The 24,033-nt window shown below is 39.3% G+C and overlaps 1 protein-coding gene across 8 annotated transcripts in view; it reads left to right on the top strand.

Annotated features, from left to right (window-relative positions):
* LOC103478279 (zinc finger protein 516) overlaps positions 1-24,033 on the top strand; it is a 57,513-nt gene that overhangs the window by 6,409 nt on the left and 27,071 nt on the right. The window contains exon 1 of one of the 8 annotated variants that reach the window (XM_008432006.2): positions 23,075-23,157. The exons of the other annotated variants lie outside the window; for them this stretch is intronic. The gene's annotated coding sequence lies outside the window, so the exon portion shown is untranslated. Of the gene's footprint in view, positions 1-23,074; positions 23,158-24,033 lie in introns of those variants that run through there. 8 annotated transcript variants of the gene reach the window in all.

Here is a 24,033-nt window from a genome sequence, read left to right as displayed (position 1 = left end):
AGGAATATGTGGGTTTGTCGCAACTGATATTACAAAGTCTAACATGCTAATGGACTTACCTAGAGGTTAACGACAAGCCCCTATCCTCCATGCAAAATCAAAGCCATTAAAAATAAAAATCTAAAAATAAACCCTTTATTGTACCACATGAATCCAAAGCCAAAGGTTTCCCTATTCTTGGTTTGTGACCATGAGCAGAGCCATTATTGTGCTTCAGTCTCATTGTACTCTTTGGACAGATGAAAAAAGCCACAAACCTAGCATGGGGTGGATCTGAACACAACAGTTTGATGTTTCTTTCCCTGTTTTTTTGTTTTTGTTTTTTTTTTTACTCTTGAGCAATATTAGTGGCTTTAGTGGAAATCCTTGGAGACTTGTTCATTTTCTTTGGAATATAAACAATTGGCTCTAAATCAAGTCCCTCCCTGGCCAGTTTCCAGTACTTTTAGTTTGTGCCCTTAAACAAATAATTTCCTACTAATGTACAGTACATAATCATTGCATAATAGTCAATTTCTTTTGTTATTTAACTGTTCAATTGAATTCTGCAAATTACATGCTCATTAAATGATAAAAATACATTTGTGGTGCAATATTTTCATTCGTCCTTTTCCTGAAAATTGTGGTTTTGCTTCTTCTCTGGGCCAGGTGGCACATACGAGATTTTGACCCCTGATCAAACCAGAATAACTCTGAACAACCTACTGTTGGTATACGAAATTCATCAGTCTCTCATCAGGATACTATCTCAAAATAAACTATGAGAATATATAGCAAGTTACCTATAAATCATCATCTGTTAAAGCAGATGGAACACTTCCCCACGAATTGAGTCGAAGTACGAAGGGGATCCCTGCTGTACCCAAATCATGTTGGGTATAAAACAAACAAAACTTGAAAAGCGCAAAATGAGTAAGAGGAATTTCCTAAGAGATTCCAGAGCTGGCTAGTTTCATTGTAAACATTCGATCGCAAGAAGTTTTGACTTGATGGATGTGAGAAAAAGTGTAGACATCGAGTCACGTTATTCCCTACCAGGTACAGTCGATGTTGCTCTAGCATTCTCCATCTTGTCTCTGCCTTGTTATGCTTGAGGTTGTATCAGTCCTTTCTGCCTGAACGCGAAAAGTGTATCTGCGTTCAAAGGCTTAAATAACTTTGTGTGGCATATTGAGGTTGGATTAGGAACAGAAGCAGGAAATGGCAAGTGCGAGAACCTATTTTAGCAGCTGTTTCCTTTTTGTTCCGATGAAACAAAGCATGAAAATAAACTATTAAAAAAAAGCGACTATCTCTTCGCTGATGGTCCAGACATTTCTGTCATTTCTATCCAGAGTCTCATGCCTGTTCTGGCATTGGTTGATGGCATTGATTCCCCTTGCTGCATGGTGGGGGTTTTCACTCTGAAAGGGCAATCTCTCTGGGTTAGCCTTGAAACACCACGCTCCTGGATTAAATTATAAATGAGCCCTCCGTGGGAAGCGTATTGCTTACCAACCTTGGATAATGAGAGGGAATTTGGATTCGAGGGGGACAGCACTTCTGTAGATTTTTTTTTTTTTAGACTACCATGCATTTTGTTGCTAAAAAGTTTTGGAAACTGGTGGGGTATTTAATCCCTGTATTTGGGTCACACCTGCACCCACTGCATCCACGTGGATTGATACGAGCCAAGCCGAGACTGTCCGGGCCCTGGGACGTGAAGTCTGATAGTTGTCTAAATTAGTGCCAAGAATATGATGTGGCAATCAGAGGATTAAGATAGGACAGAGGTCAATGGGGGTAGAGTTGGTGGGCGGGGGGAATCTGCAGTCGCAGGGATTTAGGTAAAAGGCCGTTTTAGCCTTTGTTGTGCTCTCGCATAGAGTTGTTGCTGTTCTTTCTTGAAACGCAATTGATATCAGGAAATATTCTTATCGCCAATGTTGTTGTTATGACAAAGGCTGACTTTTTTTTTTCTTCAGTTCATTGCTGTTGTGGTGGAAAACCCCCTCTGAAATTCAAGAAACTACCCACAGAAAAAACAGTGACACAATGTGCATATTATTTATATGCCTACAGTTGATCCTATTCAAATTTCCTGTTTTGTTTCAGGGTTATTGATAACGCAGAGGACAGGTCCTGACATTAGTCACAGTGATTGGAGAGAACAGTGTGTCTTTGAAAACAATCCACAATCTTATTGGTAGTAAGTGAACATTTGCCCTACAAAACTGCAAAACTACCAACCTTAATGATTTGAAATCATTTGAAACACAAGTAGCTTCAGTTACACCAATGAATTACTGACAACAAAGTTTCACATGAGTCATCTTAAGAATGCCTACAAATTCCCTATATCTTGAGTAGGAGTAGACTATATGAACTTGAGAAATTTTAGTAAACTAAAGTAATTACCACAAAATAACTATGCATGCAAATTTTGCACATATTTCTATTTGTTGTACTACTAATAAGATGTTAACCTGTAACGGGCGGTAGTTAAAATGTCTAGTTTACTTTAGAGCTCCATCATTTCATAACTTGTTCAAAACAAACTAACTGGAGTTACTTTCTAACCTGGTCATGGGTCAAATATGGGTTAGTGTTTGATCTCTAATCATAGGCTGATTTAATCCGATTGGGCTGGGTCAGAGGTTTGTCCAAGCATGCTGGGTTAGGTTTTCAACCAAACCAAAAAACCAATGTCTCTGGTTTTAAAGTAAATAATGTCTAATAATAAGGCTACAAGAAGGAAAGAAAACCCATTATTTGGATCGCTACACAAGTATTAATGGTTTTTAAGATACATTTCTTTTAAGTTCAATTCTGTGTATTAGGGATGGGCGATATGAAGTTTTATCGTGATATTTTGTGTTGCTATTGCGATAAATGATACAAGTGACAATAAGAACTTATTGTCACTTGTATCATTGTATCATGTATTGTCAGAATAATAACTATTCTGACAATACATACAGTTTAGCTTTTTCTTTAAATGACATGACAATAAATCAAAAATCTTGTCAAGATTAGAAATTTATCGTGATAAATGATAAGCGATATGATAAAATCCTGCCACTATTGTTTATCACAACATTATTTACTTCAAGAAGGTTGTCAGAAGAATAAGTTATGCAGCAGATTGTTTTAAATCTTTTAGAAGATTGAGCCAAACCTAATACCTTTAAAAATGTTGCATAGATCTGAACCAGTTAGCAACATTACAGTATAGAAAGTTTTCACAAATTCCTACGATTCACCACCACAAATGTCAGTGTCCAGAGCTGTGCTGTGCACTGAGTCAGCTGGCTGAAATAAGTCATTGTCATTTTTTCCCATGCTTTCACAATACAAACTAATAAGTAACTTATATGTGGAAAAAAATTACCATTACAACAAAACAGTCAGTCATTGCTTGGAAACTAAAATATCACTTCCCACTCATAAAAATATGTAACCTATAGTCTTTGCAGCATTAACCCAGCAAATTAGTTAATTTTTTTTTCATACGGTCAGAAATTCAATCAATTGAACAGAGTTTCACTTCGGGTCAGCCGTGTTTGCTGCAGTTTCCATCTTTGTCCCTCGTGTTGTTTTTCCGTTTTATTGATGAGCCAATGAAACCGAAAGCTGAAAGGACTGGATTCATTAGCGGGGCGCTCGTCAGGTTTGGAGTATGACACGCGGTGATCACGGTTAATAGATTTGGGCCTGTTTCTGTGAACCCTCGCTTGGCATTGTTGCTGTGCTTGCCGCAGGATTAAAGGGGAGAAATAAGATTAGCTGGGAGAAATAGCCCTGGAGAAACACGTGGCTGCAATCGGGGATTGAGAGAAGGAGAAGAGAGAGAGAGAGAGAGAGAGAGAGAGAGAGAGACAGAGAGAGAGAGAGAGAGAGAGGGAAGGGGAAGGAACTGCCCCTTTGTCCAGCCCAGATGTCACCGTGTTGGACTACCATTATTGATCTGCTGCTTTGCACACGTACAGCCGGCACCCACCGCACACACACACTCGTGCCTTAAATAGTTGGCAGTAAAACAGAAATTAAAGATAAAACTTTGTTAGCTTTGGATTATTAACACTTTTAAATAATCCTTTATCTTTTCAAATCACTTAACATCATTCATCAATGCTTTTCTCTGTATTATAGCGTGATGAAGTTCGTCACACTCATACAGACACAATACTTTGCTGTATACAAACAAAACATCACGTCTTCTGTCACGCCTGATTGTGTGAAAAACCCCCACTACTTTTCTTATCTCTGGGCTCTTTCTTCCTCTTCTGTTGAGACAAGATGGCTTTGTTGACGGCCTTGCTTAGGTGCGACGGGCCAAGATCATGCACAAACTTTAGCATGTAGGTGTCTGTGTGTGCGCCCTCGCAAGGCTCGGCAGGGAGGGGAACATGGCACCCAAACTTAATCCAAACTCACAGCAGCCCAGAGGGCATTAAGGGTGAGTGGGGGTTGGGTGATCTGTTTCCTAAGCAGAGAGGCTCCTTTTTAGCATTCTGTTCCAGTTTATTAACACCCTCTGAAGGCCCACACATGTTTGCTTTTTTTCAGATTCTCAGAAAAGGAAAAAAAAAAACCTAATATTTTTAGAAGAAAACTGCAGGACATCTTGTGAAATTACAGTTTTGATAAGCAATTCTGGAGACCCGACGGAGCAGAAGTGTGACTGAAGTTGATATTAATAACTTGAAATGAAAAATGGGGGGGAGTGGGAGGTGAAAGGGTGAAATAAAAAAAAAAGAGGAAGTCCAGGATTACACGTTGAAAGGAATCTGTCATTCCAACTTTGGTTTCACTTTGATGCAAATACCTTCCTGCCATATAACCTCCCCCCTCAAACGGACACGTTCAACCACAAAGACACAAACAGTGCAGCCCGATCTCCCGCAAAGACCTATTGATCTGACTCCATTTTACTATAAAAACAACTTGAAACACAACAAAGTTCTCTCCTTCCCTATTTCACCTCATTTATCCCAACTGCCCCAAATTCGCTATATATACTTAAGCTTTTCATTCATTACTGCTTACTCTCTTAATTGTGCCGAATCAAAGAGAATCGGGGGTAGTGGTGGGGGGGGGGCTGGCTGGTTCTGACTGAAGGCCAGTGATGTTGCATGTCTGACTAACTTAGGGAAACAAGCTGGAAATGTCTCCAGGCTACTACAGCTAATCATTCAGGAACTGATCGTTAGCCACTGATGTCAGCCTAACCTTGCCACTGTGTGTTTTAGTGAGTTGTGTGTGCATGGATGGGGGAGCGGAAGATACATATAGATAGAAATTTGGAGCGTATCCTTTCAAAAAATTATGGAGCATATAGAAGATAAATAGCTGGGTTTCTTTTTATCTTCATTTAGGAATATAGCACAAAACTACATTATTTAGTACAAGAATTTGGCGTACATCGCTACAAGACTGTGAAAAAAATTCTCATTCTGTTTTGTTCTTTTGTAAAGCTTATGTGAAGCTTTCACCTGCTGACTAAAACCATCCCAAATTCTCCCTTAAGAATTTTATGTAACAGCGTTCATTTTTTAAAGCCATAGATACATTCCCTTGGTGTGAGTGCACAGTCGATGCAAAACGCAGTTTTTGTAACATAAAACACAGATAAGATCAAATTAACATTTTACAATGGTTTCACCAAATCGTGGGTACGAAAGGAGCAAAACTGCAAAAATACAAATCAACCAAGGAGCCATCAAAGTCTGGCAGTCTGTTGGCACAATATTAAACATAAATACTGTTATGCTGTCTACTTCTCTTGGTAACAACTTACACACCAAAGAGTGTTGTGGTTATTGCTGCCAGGTAGAGCATATGCGTGATACATTTTCTGGTTGGAAAAGCGTTTTCTTGGATTCCCAGCAACCAATTTCAAGACAATATAAAGCGGCATTTCTCAAAAGAATAGTTTTGTGGCAAACTACATGATTGTGCTATAAGAGCAAAACTGATGTATATATATTTTTTTCTTTTTGCTTTGGGAAAAGCAAAAAAACACGTCCATCTATAAGGTTAGATTAATTTCATGGGGAACTTGGGGTATTTTGGGGTTTTCCTTTCTTTGCCCAAAAGTTATCCTTCTTTAAAAGAACCAGGTGACCATGTGTTTTTACCACCAGCAGAAAAAAAACCCTTAATAATTTTTTTGTTTTTATCTGACATTTCTCTGCACCTCCAGTCGAGGTGCAGAGAACCAGGTCTTGGGGGAAGTAGCAACTGGAGGCACTCTTGTGGGGTCAAGCAGGCTGCGGGGTCACTGAGTACAGAGGTGAGGAGGAGAAGGAGGAGGAGGATGTTCGCCCAGGGGCTACAGCGCTCACCCAAAATAAACACGTGTATCAGAGACACAGTTCAGCAGCAAGCAGGAGGAATCCGGGAATGCAAGCGCAGGTTGCAGTCAGTGTCCATCATGTACAGCGTTCCTGGGGATACTTCCTGTAAAAGTACAAGAAAGGACTTTCTTCTTTGTGTTCAGGGATCCCTTTCTTACGCCTGTCTGATTGCTGATTGTAGTGCACAGACAACAAAACAGAAAAATTGCTGTCAAGACTGTGAGTAATACATACATGTGGTAGTTGTGGTAACAACAGATTCATGTAATTGTTTTTGCTCTCAAACTTATGCAATATGTCCTTATATTGCATAATTCTTAGCATAAAATGATTCTGTGCATAGGGTGTGTAAAATCATGCTTGAACTTTGCATCTTTAGCCAAATGCATCAGTTTGAAGTAAGAAACACAAGAAATCTGAAGAACTTTATAGATTGTTTCAATTTTAGACCTCAGAGTCAAGGAATCTTCTGAATTAGACTTGTTAGGTTGCGCCACTGTGGGTAATGAAGGCAGGAAAACAAGATGCAGGTGGTGTGTTTGGAGTGAGATAAACCATTGTATAGTATTGTTTAGCTAAACCCAGTTTGATTAGCCTGGTGAACAGTAGAAACACTTGATGTGTTGTACTTCATCTGGGACAATGCCTCCTGACTGTGTTTCCTGGGCTGCAGTCTGCTGCTCACCTCAGTTCACACCTGCCCCTCTCTGTCCGTCTGTTGCTTGGGGGGCTTGTAGTCAACTAGGGAGGAAGGAGACCAAAGACCGGAGGATCTGAAGTCCCCCCACCCCTCATCATCTTCCCTCCATCACAATAAACTCAACCTAACTGCATCAACATCCACCTCCGCTTTCAGCAGCAACACTCTTGATGTTTTGCGAGGAACCCCTCCCACCCCCCTCTAACCCCTTCAACCAACCCTCCCTTCAGCTATTCTCATGTCCTCAGTGCCTTCTTCCTACATTGCATCCAGATAGTTGAGGGGAGAAGGGCGAGTCCCACTCGTGTCTACCTCTCACACCTCCAGTACTAAGAAGACGAAGCGAACTAAACTAATGAATTCAGCTTCCAGTATTTAGGGAAATGCTGAAGTCGAATCTATAGATTCATTTAAGGTCAGGCAATACTCATTTTTAATCCTATCATGCCCTTCTAAATGAATATTTGGGAGTAGACTGTATAGTGTTTTACTATCAGCCAAGACAGGCTTGAATTGTTTGGTATGTCTGATTTTTTGGCATTCTTAAGATTTTTCACTTTAATTAGTTAGATTGCAGATGGATCTGCATCATGGAACAAAGTGAACTACAGCAAAAATATATTATTTTCTTACCATTGCAAGAAGATCATAAAATAAACATGTTACTTGTAAAGATAGCGTTTGTAGAGATCAGCCTGCGCCAGCATATTAGTCTAATGTGGCCTTTCTAATGTGATTCCCACTGCCAACCAAGTTTCTTTAGATATGACAGAAGTCTGGCTTAGTTGATCTTTTTCTGGGTTGAGGTTAGCATATGCATTGTTCTCCTCCTCAGGTTTCAAGTTTTCCAGCTCAAAAGACTTGATTCAAGATGGACATAGCAGGAACCAGGTGTAACTAACGTCCTTTCAGCACAGCATTTTCTTCTTCTTCTTGTTTGTCCTTTAAACTGGGGTTCAGCTCGTGCATCTTTCTAGATTTGGCTTTTAGTTTAAAGATGTTCTGTCAGTAAAATATGTCTATTTTACTAAAAAAATAAACATTAATGCCAAACGCCTTTCATAAAACCCTATAAGGTTTGATTTGGCGATCTTTTTGACTGAGGTGATGAGATGGGTTAAAGTAAACCCACCACTATTATAACCATGACTCTACAAGTGAGGCAGTGAGATGCAAGAATAAACCAGCCTTTTTGCGTGTAATGTAGTGATTACAGATGGTCCATGCAACGAGCTGGCCAGGACTTGTTGGACGTATCGCTCTACAGTTCATTGAGACAGAATGGATCACTAGATGTCAACCATAGGTACTTCCTTCAGGTGAAACCTGATTAAAAATATAGCAAACATTTGTTTTAAACATTTGTCTTTTGATTTTATATCAACCACCTTCCTTTTGCTTTCACATTTCAAGCTTGATTTGTGATGACACGCTCGTTTTGCCCAATATCTTCAGCTGGATTATTGATTTCTAAATGACTAAAAGCAACCGGGAGAGGTTTGATTGTTTTTATGCGTTTATGATGGAGCCATTTTGTGAAAAAGGTTGAGGCGTCATCAGCCGAGAGTGTTGCTACCTGTATCTCATGCTTGCTGCCGTCACAAGGCGTCGCCTTTGAGAAAACGACATTTCTGTAAAGTAGAAGTCGTTGCAAATGTTGTGTTAACAGGAAGTACACCCATTCGCATCCATAAATAAAAGTATGACATCAAATTGGTGCTACATCCTGAGCAATTCTGTGATGATCCCACTGTTATCTTCACCATATAATAAGCACGGTAGCATATGTATGTCTCCCCACCGTAGCAACACCTTCTGTGTCTTCTTCCCACATCATATAGATGAAAATCTGTTACTCTTAAGTGCGACCGCCTGTGATTATCTAATCCCTGGCTGTGCAACTCTATTTAAAGAGTGCAGCCTCTAATCCTATCAGATTATACCTGACCAACTCAACAGAATCACCCAATTAGTGGTCTTAAGGAAGACACCAAAAGGCCATCTTACCGAGAAAGAGGAGAATGAAGAAAAATCGCATTGAGAAATTTGACCCAGTTCTGGCTCTTAATGCTTAAACCCAGACAGAGAGGTAGCCGAGACCAGAATAAGAACTTTTGCAGTACATCACTATTGTTTGTCCATTGTACATAATACATATGGAATTCTCTGTAAAAACACGTTGTTGTTGTATTTTTTGTTTTGTTTTTTTGCCAGCCAACTTGGAATCCGAGATTCACTGGGGAAGCTTGGATTTAAGTGCCTGGGCAGCAGGCTCGGCAGGCACCGTTGTCCCAAATAGATCTGTGTGATATCCTCGTACCTATTAGGATTTGTGAAAACTGTTTCTGCCAGCAGCGAGCAGCAGATCAGCCTGTGCCAATTTTCTTTTCTTTAAAAGAAAGAAGAAAAAAACCCTCATTTTTCTTTTATCTTTCATGAAGTACCAACCAGAGCAACAAAAGGTTTCCGATGCTGTTATTTTAGACAGAGGTCCAACTCAAAATATGCAGAACTATCAACAAGCAGCATTTTAACAATATCACTTTCAGGACAGCGTGTTGACTTCCCAGTCTGCTGTAGTGTTCCATGTTCGACTCGCTGGAGCAAATCAATCTCTTGCTCACATAGTGCAGTTTGCAAACACTGCATCTCATAATAAGTTCCACTTCAACACTTCATCAGATTGTTGTTTTTTTTAAACAAAGGTGTGTACATATAGTCATATTTGTTATTACAGCCGTCTCTCTGTCTTTCCATACTCACTAAAGCCATGGTTGCTGCAGTGCAAACTCCCAGCTGTTTGATTTGCTTATCTTAGGAGTCATACAAATTCATGCAAGTGAACCAGCGTTGTCTTTGACTTCATGTGTATATTTTTGTCTTTTTGAACCGACTCATCGCCGCTTTCATTATCCAGCCTTCGCTCGGCACCCGGCGTCGCTTAAAAACCGCGCAAAGTCGGGAGCGCCAGGGGAACGGCTGCCAGCAATCCCCCGGTCTTCTTCTGCTGCTGATTTCTGGCCTAGCAGACCTGTTTGGTTTCCAGCAGTAGCTGATGAAGGCAACTCCCGCTGGAGCTGCCTGACCCCTCCAGGGAAAGCAGGGCAGGCATGGCTGCTTGATGCAACATTTGCCTTCCCTGTTGCCCTCCACCTTCTGCTCTGAATTTACAGCCTGACATTAGGCGGAGTGCAGAGTTGAGCTGTTGTGGCTGCTTGATCTTTGTCATAGTGGCTTGTTTTCGTAGCACAAAACACTCTGATGGTAAAGGAAAGGAATAGATTACTGCTAAACAGATGGCGGTGCTTCCTTCGACTAGTTCATCTTTTTTTTTTTTTTTAGTTGGTTTTATTTGTTTTGGCTATGTTTCTGGAACTAAGATGTTGCTTAGATTCAAATGTAGGGTGGATTTTCTGGGCATGATCCGGTTTCAACCCACAAAAGCAGCTCTGTCAGACGTTGGATCCACCATAGACTCCAAATCACCCTTAGATTTGAGTTGTGTACTTAAACCGCTTGTCTTTCCTGTCTGTATGATGTCCCTGTGGTGAGCTGGTGATCTTTCAAGGGTGTACCCAGGTTTTTACTCATTTACTGCTGCAAATGGGTAACAGCCTCGCCCCATGACCCTGGAATGACTTAAGTGGGCATAGAAATGCAATGGATGGAAGCAACAACTCAGGACATGGATCTCTTAACCTGCCAACTGAACTGGTGACCAGTAGCATACCTTGCTCCTAAATGCTGTGTTTTAAAAAAAATAAAAGGTAATCGTTATAGGAGATCCTAAAAATGAGCGTGGCCACGCGTTGTTTATCTCGTGTATGTCGGTGTTGACCCTGTGATATATTCATTCAAGATGTAGCCCACCTTTGCCCCGTGGAAGTTTGTATGAAATCCTTCACCTTGCGACCCTGGTAGTATGAAGAGGGGGGAAAATTGATTTAATTTTGGAAAGCAAATCATCAACATTCAGAGGTCAAGCTGCTGCCACTGACGCTCTTAGAAACAAGTAGTTAATGAAGTACATTTTATTTTATTGTTTTTGAAATATACATGTCACTGTGGATGTATGACGGATGTGGATGTAGTGCCACGCTTAAAAAATAATAAATAAATAAAATTATGAGAGTGAAGTCATAAAATTCTGAGAATAAATTTATAGTATTAGAAAAATAAACTTGAGTAAAGTCATAATAAAATTGGAACAATGTCCTTGTCATAAGTATTGTGATAAAGTTATAATACGTTCTCATATTATTATGATTTTATTCTTGCATTATTTCAAATTCATTCTTGTTCTATTATTACTTTATTAAAAAATATTTTTATGTATTCTCTTGATTTTACGACTACTCTCATAATTGTATGGTTTTTATTTTTTTCTTAGTATAAACCATAATATTCTATTGTAGTGAATGTGCTTCTGTTCTGAAAAGTGTTTTTATGTCAAAATGTCAGAAACTGTGCCAGACCGCTTCATGCTGCAGTTTCATACTTGTAGGATTTGGAAGTATTTTCTGTCAACGGCATTGAAACAAAAGGCTGATATGCAAAGAATGATGGAAGTATTACATTTTAACTGAATTAAACTTTCATATGAACAGCTAAGACAAAAAAGGAAACAAGAATAAGTCGGGGACTGCAAGTAAAGCATCAATGTTAAATCAGACAAAGTCTTCTTTTTGTTTAAATAATAAGACTGCAGGTTTTAGAAGTTTTAGCAGATGTAGTCTGAGCAGGTGAACAACAGTTTAATTTAGCATTGAGGCTGTAACACATCTATAGTATGAGATCTGGGAACAAGGCGAGTGTTTTTAGAGACCTTTTTATTTTTCACTAATGGAGAACAGTTCAATAAATCACAAAAAATTCTATGTTCAGTATAGAAAATATTTTAAGGTTTGAACTAAAGGGGAATGCATTCCAGTATTCCAGGTTCAGTAAAAAAAATAAATAACTAAAAGTTGCCTACTTTGCATAATTGGCTAAATATATCTCTAATTAAAATTATTTTTACAGTTTCTTGCTTCAACATTTTCCACAGCTTAGCCTGAAAATTTTCATTCAGCCATACAGTTTATTATTGGTATGTGACAGATGTCACATTGATCCATTTCATACATTATAATCAAATAATTTTGTTCATATCTTTGTAAAATAATCAATGGAAAAATCCTCATTGTAACATGGTATTTTCCCATTTATTTTGGTGATTAACTCCGGCCTGCTACCTTTTACCAGGCCATCGGTGAGGGTCCTGCCATATGCCGATCCAGTTGCTGCTCTCCTGTAACATCACAGCTACACATCAGGCCAAGCTGATAAGCTTTATTGCAAACAGGCAGGTTGAGGAATGCTCCTTATTTACCAACAGGATGGTGCAATCTGTTTTTTTTTTTTAAACCGACTTTCAGGAGGTGAGAGAACAAACTAAGGCAGACCTTCAGAATTTATTTTAATCAGTCTCAAAATAATTCTTGAAGTGCATTTAACTGATGTAAACACAAGCTATTCAGTGCATCGTTCTTTTTAGCTTTCCTAACTTTGCGAGTGTTGCATGTCTTCACTCCGTCGTAAGAAATCCCTGTTTTCAGTTTGGTAACAGCTAATAGTTCAGCGGGACGTTTCTCAGCTTCCCTAACTAAAACATTCATTTAAGAAGGAGAAAGAGGAAACCTGTCATTTGCTGCACCCAGACACCCACCCTTTTACAAACACACCTATGTCAAACATACTCATTTGTTCTTTATATTGCAGTTGGACTAAAAAAAAACCAACAAAACAACTGAAAACAAACCTGTAACAAAAGATGGTTTCCGTTGGTCTGCTTTGATTAAAGATGCACTAAGATATTGTCTGATTTGTCTTCTTCATTCTGGCTGTGAGATAGTGAGAGAGAGTAAGACTTTGGGTAAATAGCAAAAAGGCTGAGGTGAGCACAGTTCTTGTTTTTGTTATTCTTCCCAATTTTTTCAACACAAACACTATGAATTTAGTTATGCTGAATGTGCTCACCACACAAAAAGTCGGCGACTTTTAAAGTGAATACTTAAAATAAGTTTAGCCAACTTCTCAACAATTCGAAATCAACAATATAAGCACCCATACATCTCTACTTTAAGTCTTTTTATTTAATAAGAATAATGAAAACAGTAAGTCACAACTGATAGCCCTTTTGGCACAGATAACTTCTTATTAGATGCTACTGATCAATTTTCCAAACACCTCAGGAGTCAGGGTCTTGCTACGTGAGTTAGCTCTGTGGCGTGTGGATCACGACCTACATTTTCCTCCATTCCTTCCCTCCATCTGCAGCATCTCCGTTTCGTTCTCCCTCTCAGTCCGCTCCTATTATCCCCATCCATCTCCTGCCGACTTTACATCTCTATTTACCACTTATCTTCGCCTTGCTGCCCTCCCTCTCATTATCCGCGCTGCCTTCTCTGCAGTCCTTGACGTGCATCTGTTCCCGTCTCGTTCTGATGCTGCCTTGTTTTGCTCCGTTTATTGGTTTATGGTTGTCTTTTTTCTTTTAACTGGGTGGGTTTGACAAGCCGCTATGATTTCATCGGTGTGAATAAGCTGGCCTGATAAGATGTGACCCAGATGGGATCTCTGTCTCTTTACACAGCTGTCCATCATAACAAGACGCATAAGCTCCCACTCAAGGTTGAAGAAAATGAGTCATGTGACTGCCTGAAAATCTCTTGAGTACTAACGATGCTTGTTATCCTCTTTCTAGCAGCCCTAGTTTTTCGTGCAGTTTCTGTTTTTCTTCTTCTTCTTCTACTTATTGGCTCTAAACTCCTGGGCAGATGTGGAGCTTACACGCAACTTCTTGAACATTTCTTTAGGGTCTGCTAATGGTCAGCTATAAATTAGTTTTACTTTTTATAAACTTTGGCGTTTTGCACTTCCTCTCTCAAATTCCCTTAATAATTCTTCTGTAGGGACTAAAACTATGTTTTCATGACGTAAAGATGACTTTCCAGGCTCATGAGTACGTCAGATGTTACATTTTTGCATTTAGGGAATGTTGCTCTTTATTGCCAAGACATATTCAGTAAATCTTACACACACACAAAAATACATGTAATCAGCAGATACAAATGAAATATGATGTTTTTAAATCACATTTGGCTCTGCTTTTTTTTTTTTTTTTCAATAAACATCTAGTTTGCAGCATTGAACTAACTAAAATTATACTGGAGAAACTAGTCTGCTGTGGTTGAAGAAGTTTTGAGAAGTCTTTAGTTAAAAGACATTGAGTGTAATGTCTTTTAACTATAAGACGTTAAAAGACAGATCAAATTGAAGAATTTTATTAAGATAAAATTTGTTGCCACAGAGAAAATCCTAACTATTCTTCTCAGACTTCTCAAACGAAACGCTCTTTAAAAGCTGCCTTCTCTTTTGGAGCCTGTGTGTGTCATCTTTGTCCTTTTGACCTCTTTTCAATTTCGGACATATGCGGCTGTGGTTGTTACTTACTCGACCCTTTGGTTAGAAGTTGAGTCATCTGCTTTGTACTGTGAGAGGGACGTTTCATAATTGCCTTGACAGCTAATGGTTTAAAGACGTTTTCTATTATCTTGTCGTAGTTTTCTGTGAGGAAATCTAAATACACGTAACTGATCAGGGATCCTAATCTTGTAAATTTCATAAGGAATAACTATCCCTAGTTAGGATAACAACCAAAATCGAGTGTAATACAAAGTTTTTAGAAATACACAGAGAATTTGATTTAAAAGTAAAAGTTAGATTTTAACATTTGCATGACAGTTATCTCCATAATTGACAAAAAAAATACGTAACTGAAAAGGAAAATAAACTCGCATGTGATGATGGTTGCAGTACCCCAGGAGATGGCAGCTTGTTTACGGGAATTTAATTAAAAATATAAAGAGATGAAACCTATTGCTAAGATTCAAAGGTACAAAGTGGTGAAGGGGTGAATTGACCTTTAGCTACGATTCATAAAGATATATTTTGGGAGGTAGACTTGGAGCTCTGTCAACATTCCCATTCTCTTTTAGACTTACTCACCCAGCATCTAAAGTAAGCTAATTAGAGTTAGAAATTGGGCAAAAATTGTCAAAATTCTTCTTTAAAATGTTAAATGTAAATACATTTCTGCCATCTTTCTGCCAGTTTGTCGTCCTTTATTGCGGTAAATAGGGACAGATGATATCGCTTCTTTAACGTCAGTATATTCCTATGTAAGTCCGTTTCTAACACATTAGGCCAGACAAGTAAAACAGGGCTGTTATTATTATTATTATTATTATTATTATTATTATTATTATTATTATTATTATTATTATTAAGCAATGTTTATTTCCATCTTGCTTGTATTTGTGTGTTAGTGTGGTAGAAATGGTTGGAAAAGTGGTATTTGTCTGGGCATGCGCTCATTATCATGGCATAAAGTGAATAGATGAAGTTACCGTCTACAGCACTCTACACACACAAAGCAATGCAAGAATAGTCTGGCAACGCAGATGTTCAAAGATGTGGATGGTTGGTTGTAGCAAAGGAGGTTTTATAGCAGCAGTGGAGACAGAAAAAAGGGTGATTATTCAGTGCAAATTATTTTAGAAACACTACTTTTTAAACTTGTACTAGGCTGTTAAGCGAAAGGGCAGTTGGCATTAAAACGCTGTTACTATAAAATGTTTATTATTTTGTTTCTTTTGTGTTTTTACTAGGAAGAGGCTTTAAAGTTCTAAACTGCATTTTACGACTCCTTTCGACTACGAGATCTGAAATGTTTCCCCCCAGAACTTTAATTTGTTCTGGCCTTTTTTTTTATTTTTGTGATCACTCCCACTGTGGAACAGGGCCATTGCAGCAGCAGAAGCTGAGCGGTAACCCCCTCCTCCCCCTGCAGCTGTGTCAGCCAAGGTCTTACTCAGACACTGAGAGTGACAGAGACGCTTACATCATGGAGTTGAAAACCATGATTTTCTACGAAACAAAACTGTAACTGATGACTCTGTCTCATTAACTCCAAATTCAGAGGTTACAGAGTCATCACAAACTCCGTGGAAAAGGTGTAGCAGGAACCATTTTTTAGAGAGACTTCACTGATGTGCTTTTTTGACTGGTCTCAGTCTCCCAGCAATAGACACGTACAATAGCCGTGTTTCCACTGACCATATAATTGTGCAATTTGATATTTTGAAAAGAAATTTGCTTAATAAAAACACAGCAATTTTGAAAAAAACAAAAAAAACCTTTTTCTTACGATAAAACATTTTGGCGGGAGGATGAGGTGGTTTTTATGAACCAATCAAAATTGGTTTATTTTGCAAAACTGCCAAGAAACATTTTTTCCCCAAAAGTCACACATTCAATGATTGGATCTTGCCACTGGCATAAACCATGAAGAAGAAGACAACAGGAAGTAGTTTGAGGATGATGTTTTTTAATGACTTATCACGTTATTCACGTGTGAATTTTGTTTTTTTACTTAACGGAAACACAGCAATTGCAAAATCGGGTTTTTTCAACGTTAGCGAAATATTGACAGAGTTTTGCGCACATTTATAATGGAAACAGCTACTGTAAAATCACATCAAAATCATAGAAAACAGGTTTGTTTTCTGAGTGGAAGGATTTATGCCCTCTTTCCCAGACTTGAATATAAGCAGACATTAACTATATTAGATCTTAAAATATCAAAGTTGACAGAATACATGAACTGTTGTTTAGTTTAATTTGACACTCAATTTAAAGGTTGGAAAAAAAATGAACCCATTGGACTTGCTTATTACTCTTCTTACACAACTCTCTATCCACAAGTTCCTGGTAAATAAAAAAACACTACCTCTATACTGGTGCCTTTTTCTGAGGTAAATTTGCTACTGGTAAATATTAAAAATATTTTTTTTTACCTTGTTAAATGCACTGCAAATATAAGAGTGTGATAATGAACCCAGAAAACTAGCCCAGTTCTAGAAAAGCTTCCTGTAGAGGAAAGACGCCTCTAAGCGTTTGCATGTGATTGGGCCCCGATCAAGTGAAACAGTGGTATGCTCTACTTTCATACGAAAACATAAATGCTTCAGTTTTTCGCATGATAAAATAATGCCTTTTTTCTTCATATAAAGTATGTGAGGGACCGTGTAGATCAAACTGGCGGAAAGTTTAGTTGGGTTTTAATTCAGAGCTGAAGTGGCCAGCCCATAATCCTGCCTTAAATTTACGCATTGATTATGGTTTTTTGTTAAAAAGTGAAAATAACTTGATCTGTGTACCAGGATTTTTTGTCTGTAAGCATTTTTATTTTTGCCCTTTAAAATTTTTTTATTTTTTTAAAATTTTCGAAGTATGTACGTGCCAAAAAAGCAGTGTGTGAACCTCTCTCAACAACTGCCCACATACTCTCTGTAGCAGAGTCACTAGGAGATTTCACTGGAAACCCTACTATCCTGCCTGGCTGTGTTTTTCGCTTGTACAAGCGCAGGCGGCAAGAAAGACTCCGAAGCAGATCTGTGTTCTCTTATCTGATCTTGACAGCTCCTGTAATGTGTGTTCCTCAGGTGGAGGCAGGTTTGAAAACGAGACGCACGGCACGGCTTCCCGGTGAATGGGGCAGGCGAAGAGTGTTTTCACTCATCGTTTTTATAGTCCGTGCAGCGATAAAAACGCTGGATGTGAATCAATGCAGCTCTTCAGCCTGTTTCTCAATGCAGGCGTTGATGTACGCATGTTCGACTTAGCAGACACGATTTTGGCTTTTCACGAGAACTCAAGCGTCTTCACGTCAACATCCTTTGGAAGGAAGTATTTGAGATATTGCTTGAGTCTTGTCTTGTTTATGTAATTGAAAATGCGACCCAAATTAGTTTTTTGTAGGCAGCAGAACCAGAAATCTTCATTTGCAAACTAATTGATAGGACGGTATCTTACTAGGAGTGTTAGCGCTAGCGATGTTAAAGTGGTACCAATGTTTTGAGCACGGTGAAGTCTGTCTTGCTAATAGTTGAATCCAGTTGGTGTCAACATGTGACTTTGTCTGGTAGAAAAAGTGCAATAAATCACAAGTACAGAATATGAAGGTGAGTTTTTTAAGCTTAGCAGTCAGTATGCTGTATCTGTGATTGAGATCTACAGGTGTGCACAAATATACATGTTTGGATATAATTAAATTAAATAATGAAATAAATTAATTAAAATGATTAAATAATTAATGAAAGCTCTGTTTTTAGGAGCTTGTGCTTAGCACTGTCACAGTTGCTAGGTGACGGGGATAAATCTGAGGGCTAGACCTTCCAATTTTTACAATTGTTCACTTCTGGTCTTCACGGTCGACCGGGCTGGCCGGGTTCTTCAAAGGATTCAACCCCCGAATTTGGACACGGCGTCTTATTTTGAAGAATAAAAGGAAGTGGCTCTAACGTAGGCCAAATGTGTCGACAGAGCTAGCTAACCAAGATGTCTTGTGCTGTCGGACAAAACTACCTTTTAGTTGTTAGTGAAAGAAAAGAAATTGTGACAGACAAGAAAAAAGCAGAATTCCATGACAAGCTAGCTGTTAGCCTCTAATGCTAATGCTTTAGCACTTCATATCAGTCAGCTTAAATATATGAGCTAAAATCTGAAATAGATGCTTTTCACTGTTTAAATATAAACTGTAAATGATACAATGAACAGTGACTCTTTAAAATGCAGCTTATGATGTTTAAAACTTTTATTAAATTGAGGTTTTGCTGTTATTTTTGAAGCTTTTCTGGCTTTTGGACCACTTTATGCTGAGACAAGCACAAATAAAACACAATTTGTGGAATTCAAGCCTAAATCTAAGGAATTCATGTAAAATTATTCATTTTATATATTTGAAAACAAAAAATGTGGATTCCCATCCTTTTTCTAGTAGAAAGAATGATGCTAAAATGTTGTTTCATTCTCATTAATACAGCATTATTTAGGTTGGTCTCTTTTAAAAAAAAAATGAGAATCATGTGTAACAAAATGACATGAACGAACCAACAAAGTTGCAGTTCCTTAACAAAGTATCCATGGAATTTGTAACATGTGTAACATCTCTTCACAACTTCACAATCCCTTCTCAGAAGGCAACAAAATGAAGCACTTTCATCAGAACGTGCGACAGCTTGACAGACCAGTGGCCAGAGTTGAGGTCTTTGGTCTAATTACACTTCAGAAAGACTGATTTAGGATTAGCTGCAGGGGCCGTTCGGAGCAGCAGACAGATGAGGAGGCGCACCGAGGAAGAAGAGGAGGAAGTTCATCCGAAACCAAAGTGGACAGCGGGGAGTGATGTGAAAACAGAAGGAGGTGTTTCAATTTAGACTTAAATCAGAGGCTATTACGAGGATCGGCCTGTCCACTAACCGGCCTCTTGTTGCGCTCTTGTTCGTGCTCCGTCTTCTTCTTCCAGTCTGTACTGCCTTCACTTTTAATGTAGAATAATAAGAAGAAAAAGAAAACGTTAACATTTCTTTACACAGAACCATTACAGTGCTGTGAAAACACAAAAACATTGTTTTTGAGCAATTATGAAAGGGAAAAAGTTATCCACACAAACTCAGTCCTGGGCGAATAAGTCATAATCGCTTTGTTGTATCATGGGTTTACTGTGATTGACCACATAAGTTTAGTTTCACTTCCACAAACCATAACTAGGCCTGGTTAGTGCCTCAGTTGTAAAATCAAGAAATCCCTTGATCGATCGCTAACGACTCGAAGTAGACAGAAGGACCTCAGAAGGTGACGCTTCATGCCCCAGTGCAAAGAAATTCAAGATTAGATGAGAAACAAATTTATTAACATCTATAAGTCTGGAAAGAGTTATAATGACAATTACTGAGGCTTTTGTACTCCAGAGTTTGGGAACCACGTCTGAAACTACTCAGTGCCCAGAGTTCAGAAGAATGGACAGAAATGGCTTCAATTAAACAGTTTCAAGCACTGCTAACCAGAATGAACACACGGGTCTTTCTGACATTTACCAGAAAAGGCATCTTAATGACTGCTTAGACTTCTGGGAAGAGATTCTGTTGACTTGGCACAAGTGGAAATCTTTTGAAGTCCCATTACATCTGCCATAAAACTAAAATGAGATTTGTTAAAAAAGAATATCTTACCTACAGATGGGAGCACGACCACAGGAAAGTGGCAGGGGGATCTCAATTTTATTTTTTTTTCACAAACTATCTTTCTCGTACTGTTAAGACATAGTGACAGATTAAACATTTAGAACAATGTCGTTTTCTAAAAAGAAATGATTTTAAGAAATGACATCTTTCAAAAATCGCATACTAAAACCATCTCTGTTACATATTGACATTTGTCAAACACTCTGACACGTTAAAGTGTCAGAAAAAAAAAAAGAAGAAATCTGTGGTGGGGTAAATACTTTTTCTCATCATTTGGAGTATGGATGTCCCAGAAATATATTTTTTTGTAAAGAAAAGACACAGTTGGTTAAGAACATCCAGCCCAGCAGTTCAGGACGAAGATTTCTTGGACTTTGTTTTCTTTCTTTTTTTGTTTGTTTGTTTGTTTGTTTGGCTGGTGAGATTTAAGGGTGTGGGGTTTTGTTGCCATTTCGACTCCAAACTAATTAAAAATGACTTTTGAATTTTATAGAGTTGAGAAAAGACAAAGTGCTGCGGTTCAGGAGTGGGGTGGCTGTTGTGGCGCAGAGAGTCTTTTTAGTTAGGAGCAACCAGGGGTTAACGAGCAGTGTGAGAAAAACAGGCAGAGTTTGAGAAGGAGGGGGGAGGGAAATACACACACACACACACACACACACACACACACACACACACACACACGCACCCCTACACACATCACACACACTTATATGCAAACACACTGTGAATCCCAGAGGAAGCTGAAGATGGTTTACCCCCTGAGAAAAGGCAGTGGTTGTCGGCTGAAAACGAAGCAGAATTGTCCCGGCAGGTATCGCTCAGGCTCGATTGCTAAAAAGTGGAAGGTATAGAAAAAAATACTTTAAGAAAAGAAAAAGTTTGAAATGTTAGCATTTTTTACAGCTTAACATTTTTCAGACTTTATTTTTTGTCTAAACTCCTTTATTTACTCACTTTTTATGGTATTGAGTTGTATACTTTTAACCCATTCAGCAAACCCACCAGCATGTAACAGGACAGGGTTGACTAAAACACCTGCCATCTTCTACACACACACACTGACACCCATACACACACACACACACACACACATACACATAAACAGAGACTTGATGGACTCTCTCCCTTCTCACGCTAACAGAACAGGCAAGCAGGATCCCCTCTCAGGCTATTTATCGGGGCGGGGGCGTGAGGGGTGCGGGTTGGGGGGGGACAGACAGCGTGGACTCACTCCATTGTTCTGGCTCGGTTTAAGGGGTGGGGGTAGGCAGAGACGAGACCAGGAATAGAGATGGGAAATGGAGACCCCAACAATGCCACAGAGCCCCCCCACTGCTTTTCCTGCTTCTGAGAATGACCTGCTCTGACACAGCGGGGCGTAAAGGAGGAAAACCATCATCTAACTCGGCTGAAAGTGGACCCAAAGTGGTCAACGATCGAGTTCAAGACTGGAACCTGTGTAGGAGTCAAGTTTGAGTCTGAACATGAAGCTTTTTCTGTGATAAAAGTAGAAGTATACGACCATCGCCATCAGGTCTGATCAAGGCTAATTTACTCCTTGTTGTGTTGCCGTTGGTCTCCTGTTCTGAAAAACACAACAAACCTGATTTTGTTGGGTTTTATTACTAGCAGCTTTTTATGACAGATATGAAATGTACAATTTTTCATATCATATCTTCCCTTTGCACAATTCTGTTAACTTTGTCGAGGACTAACAGTCTTCATCAATGGGTCGCCACTTGCTGCCCTCTGGATACCTTTACTCTGAGATTTCAATGAAGGTCTCAGTCATTTCTAAATCTAACATCCTCCACAAGAGATAAAAGCTGAAAGCTCTAAAAGGTGAAACCATGAAATGTTGATGTACTACATACATTAAGCCGTCCTGTTACCTGTGGAGTGTCAAAAAATTGCTTATTTACCCCAAATGACGTTGTTGTAACTCATGCCATCAAAATATCTTCGGAGAGTCATTGATTCTGGCAGTGCTGTGGGCAGGAAGAATCTCTAATATTGCAGTCCTGCTTTCTCTCGTTTCCCTGCAGTTTGACTTCATGCGTCTCTACTGCAAAACAGAAACAGTTCTGAATCTGTCAGATGTTTGGGAATCAACACCAAAGATGCAGGAGGTTCTCTGAAAGCCACATTTGCAGATTACCTTCCTTGTATTTTGCTTTTTTCCATGGCATGACACATTTGTTGGCATTAATAAAGTTTTCAGTGCATGTGTGCGTGTGTGTGCATGTCTGTGTTTTGCCAACAGCCTGTAGGCGTGTATTTGTGTGTGTTTTTGGCAGATCTTTCCAGCTGTGCTTTCCTTTTCTCTTTTCATCGTGGAGCGTACAGCAGACCTCTTTGTCTGCTGGTTTTGAACGGGGCAGGAGGTGAAGAGCAGTTTGTTCATAATGGATTATTGATTGGTCTGAGAATACACTGCCTATGCTCTGAGTTGTTTTGTGTGTATGCGTGTGTGTGCTCCGTACTCCATAGATCCCCTGTCTTTGTGAATGTCTCCACTTTATGAGCAACTGTAGAGTAGAGCGAGGATTTTTTTGTGTGTGCGTGTGTGGGGGGAGGGGGGAGTGCGTGGGGGTGTGTGTGCGTGTGTGTGTGTGTGAAGTGCTCTATGTATGTAGCAATGTACGTTTGTGTGTGAACCTCTGTACAGCTGACCAAGCTTTCAATGCTGCCTGTATGAAACACTGTCAACAGCCCGCAGTGTGTGTACGTGGACTTTGAAAAGACGTGCGCGCGCAAAATTAAAAGCCCCCTCTGTTTTGCATCTTGATTTTTCAGCTCCCCTAGACGTGTGCGTGCGTTTGTGTTGCTGTTACAACAGAGCTTTCAGTCTCTGTTAGCCCCCACCCCAAACCCACAACTGCGTATTTTTTCATAGCGTTCCTCATCCTCCGCATGTGGGAGGAAGAAAGATCCCGTCGTGGCTAAAGGATGACCCCCACGAGAACAACCTGGAGTCGTTACCAATGATAAGGTGACAGAGTGAGTGAGTCAGTGTGTTATGAGAGCCAATCCCCACACCCCGGGGGTGCAGGAGATTTGTGCCAGAGCTTCCTTTTGAGATGATTGCCATGATGAAGGACGAAGCCTGGCTGCAGGACAGAGTTTTTATCAAAAAACAAACAGAACGAAAGGAGAATTTCACTTTCAGAAACCTTTCGTGTAAAACTTCATTTAAAAGACGTCCGTACTGGAATGTCCTCTTGCCAACTTCCTGCAACATATGGAAGCAAAATCTGAACCCTCTAGAGGGAGCTGTTGAGTCAGCAGAGGTTTTTTTCGTACCCATCCCGAGTTTATGCCTCGAGGGAAGTGCACAATCAAGCAGTTGGTTGTGATGTTACGTCTTATTGGTAACAAGTTGTTTCCATGCTTTTCTCAAACCATTGTGGTTATAATAATAATAATAATAATAATAATAATAATAATAGTAGAGAGAAATGTTGAAAACTCGTTTTTTGTGTTCTGACAAGTGAGACTGTCACAAAGCTAACAGTTTGATTCTAATACCAAAACTAATCCTTGATATGCTTTTTTTTTACTACAGAGATATTTTAGGGTACGTGTCAAACTCGAGGCCTGCGGGCCAATACTGGCCCGCCATAATTGTGGTCCTTTGAGCTCTATCGCAGGCTGGCCCTGGTAGAACTTCAGGAGGACACTGTGCTTGAATATTATTTTATGAGTCAAATCAAATCGGTGCCAAATTACTTCAGTGTTAAATATCTAACATTAGAAGCACACATCAAATGCAGAGAAAGGTCTAGTTTAGTTTTTAGTACCTCAACACAGTCTGCCTCAGGACATTAATGATCTCGACGTGGCCCCGAAAAGAAAATGAGCTGTTTTA

This window comes from Poecilia reticulata, linkage group LG16 (assembly GCF_000633615.1).
Source record: "Poecilia reticulata strain Guanapo linkage group LG16, Guppy_female_1.0+MT, whole genome shotgun sequence".
NCBI lineage: Eukaryota > Metazoa > Chordata > Actinopteri > Cyprinodontiformes > Poeciliidae > Poecilia > Poecilia reticulata.
Note: the sequence above shows the minus strand (reverse complement) of the source record. Positions and strands in the feature narration are given on the sequence as shown.